Source organism: Micromys minutus, assembly GCF_963924665.1.
Source record: "Micromys minutus genome assembly, chromosome: 22".
Classification (NCBI taxonomy): Eukaryota; Metazoa; Chordata; class Mammalia; order Rodentia; family Muridae; genus Micromys; species Micromys minutus.
In genome coordinates, this window is record NC_137957.1 from 5,200,529 (window position 1) to 5,211,222 (window position 10,694).

The window sequence follows — 10,694 nt, forward strand, 5'->3', positions numbered from 1 at the left end:
ACTATAGCTATTGTACCTTGATTGACACTTCTACAATATAGCATACAGGGTCTATATCTGAGTAGAAATGTGGGCTATCATTTTTACAACAACTTTCATAATTCCTTCCATCATTATGAAAGATGTCCAACAGGTAGGGAATGTTTCTGGGCCAGTCCAGCTTGATTTCTCCATTAATTTCTCCAATTAAAATTTATTTCTAACATGAAATTAACAGGAATGACACTAGTCTTTGACATGTCAGGGACACTCAAGGGACCCTGCTACCAACATCTCACAGAGGACAAACTACTTCTACCATTGGGATGCTCATTTTGCTAGGATGTGGCTTCCTGAAGTCCTTCTCCACCCTTATAGGACACCATTTATCATTCCTTAAATGATGCTTTAACATTTACAGACATAGGCTTCCACAGAATCTCCTAAAACACCAGACTGTGTATCTATCATTTGTGCCTTACACAGCTGTTCTAGTGTGTTGCATTGAATAATAAAAAAGGCTAGCATCCCACTCTTCTCCTGGCACCAGCAGGCCACATGACACCAGTGACGTGTTCTTATATGCAGAGTGCAGAGAATATCTAAATTAAATCCACCATCTAACTGGGTGCCTCTATTTCATTACACCTAAGTGCTCTCTCTCTCTCTCTCTCTCTCTCTCTCTCTCTCTCTCTCTCTCTCTCTCTCTCTCTCTCTGTGTGTGTGTGTGTGTGTGTGTGTGTGTGTGTGTGTGTGTCTGTCCAAAAAGCTGCAAGTCCCTTTTGTCCTTGTACTGGCTGGTTTTGTGTCAACTTGACACAAGCTGGAATTATCACAGAGAAAAGAGCCTCAGTTAAGAAAATGCCTCCATGAGATCCAGCTGTAAGGTATTTTTCTCAACTAGTGATCAAGGGGGGAGGGCCCAGCCCATTGTGGCTGGTGCCATCCCTGGGCTGGCATACCTGGGTTCTGTAAGAAAGATAGCTGAGAAGCCAGGGGGAAGCAAGCCAGTAAGTGACATCCATCAATGGCCTCTGCATCAGCTCCTGCCTCCTGACCTACTTGAGTTCCAGTCCTAACTTCCTCTGGTGATGAGCAGCAATATGAAAGTGTAAGCTGAATAAACCCTTTCCTCCCCAACTTGCTTCTTGGTCATGATATTTTGTGCAGGAATAAAAACCCTAAGATGTTGGAAGCCGTTTGTGCCTCACCAATAGATGGTGCTGGCTTCCTGCTGATGTTTCAGCAAACAGAGCTGTTGTGCACATGTACCACACATCACAGCCTGCTCTGGAGGGCCTACCAATCAGGTAGCAACACGAGTCTCCTGGGCATTTATAAGCAGTGCATTTTTCTTCCTCGGGGTCCCCTGTTCAAGAGTACTGTACAATAAAGTTTGTTTGCAGAAGAATCCTATTGTTGCACATCGTTCTTACTGGTGAGATGTAGGGTGCGCGACACTAAGACAGTCCTCTTCTCTTTCTCCCTTTTAACCTGGAAGTCCTACCTACTCCTCACCCAGTAATTGGTCCCTTGAAATCTATTTGTTAGGGGAAGGCTCTTGCCACATTAGTGTGCATCATTTATGCCTTATACAGCTGTCCTAGTGTGCACTACCCAGGCCTTCCACTGCTGTCCTAGTGTTTGTCATCTGTGCCTTACATATCACAGATGTTCTAGTTTCATTAGGTGGTAAAAAGAATCTTAAGCAAAAAAAAAAAAAAAAAAAAAAAAAAAAAAGACCCAAAACAACCAAACAAAAACAAGAGGGGAAGGGTTTGTCTCTCAGTTGTCTCTCAATTACAGATCACAGCCTATAACTTCATAAAAGTCAAGGCAGCAGGAAAAGGAAGCAGCCAGTCACGTTTTATCTATAATTAAGAGCAGAAAGCAAAAAATTAATGAATGCCTGCTAGTGTTAATTTCATACTCTTCAGTCATGAAATGGTGCCACCAATATTTAGGGTAAATATTTCCACATTGGATAACATAATCATCCAAAGTTCTGTGCACTTGATTCTAGGTTATGTTAAGTTAACAAATAAACTATCACATTCATTATGCTCTCAAAAATTCTGAAGTTGTTCCTAATCCTTGAACTTTTTATTAGCCAATTTCCAACCTTTGCTATTTTATGTGTAATTGTATGCCTCTCAAATGCATTTATAGATCTATAAAACACTCACACAGTATTATATCATTTAGACAATCAAGGTAAGAAGGCAGGTTTCTGGGCCAACAATCCATGACAAATAGTAGGGCTATGAAGGTAGATAGGATAGGCACTCTGAATGCCCACAATCATCTGCTTCAAGCCAGTATCAGTTGATTTGGGGATCAGAAGCTGAAGAAAGAGCCACACCACATGGTGTTGGCAGGCAGAGGACATCCAGAGGCCCACCAACTGTGGCAGCCACTTCAGTGTACAAATGGGACAGTGTACAAAATAGGGGACAGATGGGAGAGAAAGAAGCAGAACAGTTTGAGCATTATGAACGTAAGTGGAACTGGAGAGGAGTAACCTGTGGTGAGAAGCCAGTCCTGCCACCTGAGGCCATAGTGAGGTCCTAGCCTGTGCTGCTGTTGACTGCAATGCTGGGTCAGTGGTCATGCAGCAACAGGGGTATTTGTTCATGGCTCATAGACCATGTGGACATCCCTGGTCGAGACAGCTCTTTGGGAGCATGCAGATGTCTCATTGGCTTTACATACTTTGAACAGCTGATCCTTTCTCTCACCAACTGTAGCACTCAGAATACCCTTTGTATCTCACCTACACAGCATAATAAAGCCATTATAGGGAGGTAGAGATGGCTGGCTAAAGGGCACATATGGAGGTTAGGTGGTGCCCTTCCATCATCACCCATCACCACATGCAAAAGTCAGGAGAGCTGGCCCCAGGGCCATGAAAACACAAGTGCCAGCTCTCTCATACTGATGCACATAGGGTTGTTCACCCACAACCTCTACATTGAGTGCCAACTGCACTATACACTCCAGATGAGGTGTGAAGGGCCGGCTTCCCCAAGTGCTGTGGCAGGTGAGGAGCAGGGTCATCGCTCCCATTCTGAGAACCCAGGGGCCAGCTCTTCTTCCTGTTGTAGGTAACAACTGGCAAGAAGGGCAGGAAGGTATCTCTTCCTCATCCACACCACTGCCCAGATGAGTGGTAGGACCATACTCATATCCTCACAGGTTGGCTCATATGTAACTCTTGAAATGTGCTCCTAGGGGCTCTCCTGAGTACTGCAGCTGGCCTGAGTCAAGGACAGATTTCCTTCAATGCCCAGATGAGGGTTGGGGCTAGTTCTGCATAGCCCTCAGACATCAACATGTCCTTGGGTGGCAGCCCAGACCAGGGGCATCTGCCTGGCCCTTGCTGGTACAAAATCCCCACTGCTTCAGGGCCAGAGACCCATATTTGTCAGCACAGGCCAGGACCCCACCATGGTCCTAGGTAGCATAACTGGTTACTCACGTCAGGTGGCTCCTCACTACCCTCAAGTCTCCAGTTCTGACCATCTTCATAGTGCCACACCCTTCTGCTTTTCTTCCATTTCTCCATCACCTACTTGCTCCTCTTAGTGGCCCATGGGGTCTTTGAGTGTTTGGAGTGATCTCTGGAGTAGTCACAGGAATGCTGGGCACTACTCATACTACTCATGCATTATGGTGCCTGTGGGGGGCCATTTTGGGCATGATCTGAATCCCACTACCCCCAAATTTCATAGTGGCCAACTGGTGGTCCATCTCAAGCTAGTTTCCTATCCAGGCTCCATGGTGCTAACCAAATAGTCATCTTAGGTTTGCTCCTCACCTGGCCTTCCCAAGTGACCCCATACAAGGGTCCTCCATCTCAGGCTTACTGTCACCAAGGCTCTCAGTCTCAAGTCTGGTTCTTCTAGCCTACATCTTGCTGCTGGTCCTGGGAAACGCCCGGGCCTGTCTGGCACCAAACTAGTATTCATCTCAGGCTAGCTTCCTGACCAAGCCCCCTGGTGCTAACATAGTAGTTGTCTCAGGCTTGCTTTTTTTTTTTTTTTTTTTTTTTTTTTTTTTTTTTTTTTTTTTTGTAGAGAATGTTAGGCTATTAATCATTCAGATGTTCATAGATCCGAATACTGGGTATAGGAATAGTCTTTCTCCTCTCTGCCACATACATGTGACACAGCAGTCACACCTGTAACACTTACAGAAGCAGGCAGAAAATGTCAAATTTTTAAAACTGTAATGTGTTAAAATCTTACTCCCTGTCCTATGCATTGTCTATAATATTATATATTATATACATAATCCTAGACATCTGCACATCTATAAAAATTAAAATAGAATAGGCCTGAAAGTATTCAATTTTTACTTATTTTTTTATTCGAAGTTAATTTAGCCAATATAATAATTTCCAGATCAATTTATTTTCTATAAATTTTAATATTTATAAATAGAGATGCTATGAACATTGTGGTGCATGTGTTTATAATAGCCAGAAGCTGGAAAGAACCAAGATGTCCTTCAGTAGATGAATGGATACAAACTTGTGGTATCTTTACACAATGGAGTACTACTCAGCTATGAGAAACAATGACTTTATGAAATTCTTAAGAAAATGGATGCATCTAGTGAATACCATCTTGAGTGAGATAACCCAGTCACAGAAGAACAGACATAATATGCAGTCACCGATAATTGAATACTAACCCCAGAAAGCTCCGAACACCCCAGAAACAACTCACAGACTATATGAAGTTCAAGAAAAGAAAAAAAAAAGGAAAGAAACAACCATTAGGCTTAATCTTTACACACCAAGAAAACTTTGACTAATTCCAGGTCACATCCTGTTTTACATGTACTTTATACACATTGTAACTAGTAAAATCTTAGTGCAAACTATTAAACCTTTAAAAAAAAAAGCAAGCACTGACAAAAATGTATTCGTATACTTTTATACAAAAATGCTTAAAATCTGTACATTTTTTCTTTGTTTTTAAAATCGTTCAATAAAAATTTTATTATTGGTAGAGGCTGAGCAACTGATGGGTGGGAGACCTGGGCTGCCAGGGAGCAGAGAGATCTCTGTGGAGCGCACACGGAAAGTGCACCCCCTGCCTTGCCCTGCCCCGCCCTGTCTGATCCAGTGACCAGGAACAAAAATTTGGAACTTCTGTTTCCACCCAGTGGCGACTTCAGATGCAGAGCGGAGCCTGGCCCATCGGCCACCAGGAACGGCAGCTCGTAAAGGCTGAACAACTGGTGAGTGAGAGACCTAGGCTGCTGGGGAGCAGAGGGATCTCTGCGGAGTGCACACGAAAAGTGCACCCCCTGCCTTGACCTGCCCTGTCCTGCCTGATCCAGTGACTGGAAACAGAACTTAGTAACTGATGTTTCCACCCGGAGGCGACTTCAAGAGGCAGAGCGGAGCCTGGCCCATCTGCCACCCAGAACGGCGGCTTATAGAGGCTGAGCAACTGGTGGGTGAAAGACCTGGGCTGGCAGGGAGCACAGAGATCTCTGAGGAGTGCACACAAAAAGTGCTCCCCCTGCCTTGCCCTGCCCCGCCCTGCTGATCCAGCAACCAGGAACAAAACTTGGGAACTTCTGTTCCCACCCAGCGACTCTGAGGCATAGAACAGAGCTCAACCCATCTGCCACCTGGACCAGTGGAGATCCAGGGACACAGACCAGATACAAGGGAAAGGCAAGAACATATCACTGAAACAAAATGACAAGAGGAAAGCAAAAGAGTATATCCCAAGAAAACCAAGACAACCTGGCAACACCAGAACCCAGCTCTCCCATAACAGCAAACATCGGAATTCCAAACACTCCAGAAAAGGAAGACACAGACCTGAAATCATACCTCAAGATGCTGAGAGAGATACTTAAACAAGAACTGGAGGAAAAGCAAAAAGATTCAGAAACTTTTAAAGAGGAAACAAGAAAAACACTCAAAAAACTCAAAGAACTAGAGGAAAACAGAATAAAAGAGATGAAGGAATGGAAGAGGGAATTTAAAACGGAAATTGACACAATAAAGAAAACACATAAAGAGATAACCCTAGAGGTAGAACACCTAAAAAAGAAATCAGGAGTCTCAGAAGCAAGCATTTCCAATAGATTACAAGAGATTGAAGAGAGAATCTCCGGGGCAGAAGACAACATTGTAAAAATAGACAAAACAGCCAGAGAAGATGCAAAAACCAAAAAGCTCCTAACACAACATGTCCAGGAAATCCAAGACACAATGAGAAGACTGAACCTAAGGATAATAGGAATAGAAGAGGGAGAAGAGTATCAACTAAGAGGCACAGTAAATATCTTCAACAAAATCATAGAAGAAAACTTCCCTACCTTCAAGAATGAGATAACCACGAGCAGAAAAGAAGCCTTCAGACCTACAAATAGGTTGGACCAGAAAAAAAAATACCTCCCAACACATAATAGTAAAAACATCAAGTGCCCAAAGCAAAGAAAGAATACTAAAAGCAGTAAGGGAAAAAGGTCAGGTAATATATAAAGGCAGGCCAATCAGACTCACACCCGATTTCTCAACAGAGACTATGAAAGCTAAAAGAGCCTGGACAGACATCATGCACACCCTAAGAGAACACAAGTGCCAGCCCAAGCTGCTATATCCAGCAAAACTATCAATCACCATAGAAGGAGAGATGAAGATATTTCAAGACAAATCAAAATTTACACAAAATCTGACGACAAACCCAGCACTACAACGAATTATAGGTGGAAAACCCAATACAATGAGGGAAAATACAGCCTAGTAAAAACAAGAAAACTCCTAAACAAGAAAACTAAAAGAAGAAAAAGACACAGACACAAATGAACCCACAAAAGCAATAGTGGCAGGAAACAGAAACAACTATTCCTTGATATCTATTAACATACATGAACTCAACTCCCCAATAAAGAGACATAGGCTATCAGACTGATACATAAACAAAATCCAGCCTTTTGCTGCATACAGGAAACTCATCTCAGAGACAAAGACAGACACTATCTCAGAGTAAAAGGGTGGGAAAAAAACTTCCAAGCAAACAGCTCCAAGAAGCAAGCTGGAGTGGCTATTCTAATATCGAATAAAGTAAATTTCCAACCAAAAGTTATCAAAAAAGATAAGGAAGGACACTTTTTACTCATTATCGGAGAAATTTGTCAGTAGAAACTCTCAATTCTTAACATATATGCTCCAAATAAAAAGCACCCACATTCATAAAAGAAACCCTACTAAAGCTCTAAAAATACATTTCACCCCACACAGTAATAGTGGGAGACTTTAATGCCCCACTTTCACCAATGGACAGATCATGGAAACAGAAACTGAACAAGGACACTGCAAAACTAGCAGAGACTTTGAACCAACTAGAATTAATAGATATATACAGAACATATCATCCTAAAGTAAAAGAATACACCTTCTTCTCACCAATCCCATGGCACCTTCTCAAAAATTCACCACATAATTGGACACAGAGCGAGCCTCAATCGATATAAGAAGAATGAAATACTCCCATGCATCCTCTCAGATCACCATGGTCTACGGCTGGTCTTTAACAACAACAAAGACAACAAAAAGCCCACATACACATGGAAACTAAACAACGCTCTGTTAAACGATAGTAGGGTCAAACAAGAAATAAAAAAAGGAAATAATGATTTTCTAGAATTCAACGAAAATGAAAACACAACATACCCAAACCTATAGGATGTAATGAAAACAGTACTGAGTGGAAAACTCATAGCCCTAAGTGCTTCCAAAAAGAAACTGGAGAGAGCTTACATCAGCAAACTGACAGCACAGCTAAAAGCCCTAGAATAAAAGGAAGCAGATATACCCAAGAAGAGTAGACAGCAAGAAATAATCAAAATTAGGGCAGAAATAGACCAAATAGAATCAAAAAGAACCATTGAAAAAAAATCAACAAAACAAAGAGTTGGTTCTTTGAGAAAATCAACAAGATTGATAAACCCCTAGCAAGACTAACTAGAGGGCAAAGAGAGAGTATACAAATTAACAACATCAGAAAGGAAAGTGGGGACATAACAACTGAAACTGAGGAAATTCAAGAAATCATTAGATCCTACTACAAAAACTTATACTCCACAAAATTGGAAAATCTGGAAAAAAAATGGATGAATTCCTAGACAGATACAAGATCCCAAAGTTAAACCAGGATCAAGTAAACCATCCAAATAACCCTATAACACCTAAAGAAATTGAAGAAGTCATCAAAAGCGTCCCAACCAAAAAAAGCCCAGGTCCAGACGGGTTCAGTGCAGAATTTTATCAGACATTTATTGAAAAAGCATTTGACAAAATCCAACACCCCATCATGTTCAAATTCTTTGAAAGAACAGTGATCCAAGGCCCATAACTAAACATAGTAAAAGCAATATACAACAAACCAATAGCCAACATCAAACTTAATGGTGGGAAACATGAAGCAATTCCACTAAAATCAGGGACTCAACAAGACTGCCCACTCTCTCCCTACCTATTCAACATAGTACTGGAAGTCCTGGCTGGAGCAATTAGACAGCAAAAGGAGATCAAGGGGATACAAATTGGAAAGGAAAGGATAAAAACATCACTCTTTGCCGATGACATGACAGTGTACTTGAGTGATCCCAAAAATTCCACCAGAGAACTACTCCTACAGCTGATAAACAAGTTCAGCAAAGTGGCTGGATATAAAACTAACTCAAACAAATCAGTATTCTTTCTATACTCAAAGGACAAACATGTGGAGAAAGAAATTAGGGAAAAGGTACCCTTCACAATTGTCACAAAAACTATGAAATACCTTGGTGTGACTCTAACTAAGCAAGTGAAGGACCTGTATGACAAGAATTTCAAACCTCTAAAGAAAGAAATTGAGGAGGATCTCAGAAAATGGAAAGATCTCCCATGCTCATGGATCGGAAAAATCAACATCTTAAAAATGGCAATCCTACCAAAAGCAATCTACAGATTCAATGCAATCCCCATCAAAATTCCAACCCAGTTCTTCAAGGAATTGGAAAGATCAATGTGAAATTTCATATGGAATAACAAAAGACCTAGAATAGTGAAATCCATCCTCAACAACAAAAAAACATCTGCGGGAATCACTATCCCTGACCTCAAGCTATATTACAAGGCAATTGTGTTGAAAACTGCATGGTACTGGTACAGAAATAGGCATGTGGATCAATGGAATAGAATAGAAGATCCAGAAATGAGCCCTCATGTATATGGTCACCTGATTTTTGACAAAGGATCCTTAAACATTCAATGGAAAAAAGACAGCCTATTCAACAAATGGTGCTGGTCCAACTGGCACTCAGCATGCAAAAGAATAAAAATAGACCCTTTCTTATCTCCTTGTACAAAGCTCAAGTATAAGTGGATCATAGATCTCCACATTAAACCAGATACACTGAAACTATTAGATGAGAAATTAGGGAAAACCTTAGAACACATAGGCACAGGAGAAAATTTCCTGAACAAAACACCAATGGCTCAAGCTCTAAGGTCAAAGATTAACAAATGGGACTTAATGAGATTGCAAAGTTTCTGTAAGACTAAGGACATTGTCAAGAAAACAAAACGGCAACCAACAGAATGGGAAAAGATCTTTACCAACACCACATCAGATAGAGGCCTAATATCCAAGGTATACAAAGAACTCAAAAAGCTAGACACCAGAGAATCAAATAACCCTATTAAAAAATGGGGTACAGAGCTAAACAAAACGTTCTCAGTTGAGGAACACCGAATGGCCGAGAAACATCTGAGGAAGTGCTCGACATCCTTAGCCATCAGGGAAATGGAAATCAAAACAACCCTGAGATTCCACCTCACACCAGTCAGATTGGCCAAGATGTAAAACTCAGATGACAGCAGATGCTGGCAAGGCTGCAGAGAAAGAGGAACACTTCTCCACTGTTGGTGGGGTTGCAAACTAATACAACCACTCTGGAAATCAGTCTGGTGATACCTCAGAAAATTGGGCATAGTACTACCTGAAGACCCAGCTATTCCACTTCTGGGCATAGACCCCAGAGACACTTTAGTACACAACAAAGATATATGCACCACAATGTTCATAGCAGTTCTATTTATAATAGCCAGAAGCTGGAAAGAACCCAGATGTCCTTCAGAAGATGAATGGATACAAAAATTGTGGTACATTTACACAGTGGAATACTACTCATCCACCAGAAACAATGACTTGACCAAATTCTTAAGAAAATGCCTGCATCTAGAGAATATCATCCTGAGTGAGATAACCCAGTCACAAAAGAACAGACATAATATGCAGTTACTGATAGTGTTATGCTAACCCCAGAGGCTCAGACTGCGCCAGAAACAACTCACAGCCTGTATGAAATCCAAGAAATAGAAAAAACAAAAAAAAAAATATTTGCAAAAACAAGAAGACTTTGACTATTTCCATGTTGCATTTTGTTTTGCATGTACTTTATGCTAATTGTAAATATTAGGTTTTCAATGCATACTGTCAAGCCCTTGAAAAAATCAAGTACTGACTAAAAAATATATTCACATAGTTTTATTTAAGAATTATTTTAATATCTGAAAAAACAGTACTGACAAAAATGTATAATTTTAAGCAAAAAATGCTTAAAATCTGTACATTTAACTTTGTTTGTAAAATAAAGTCTTTTTTTAAAAAATAGTGCAAATGGATAAGAAAACACAGGTT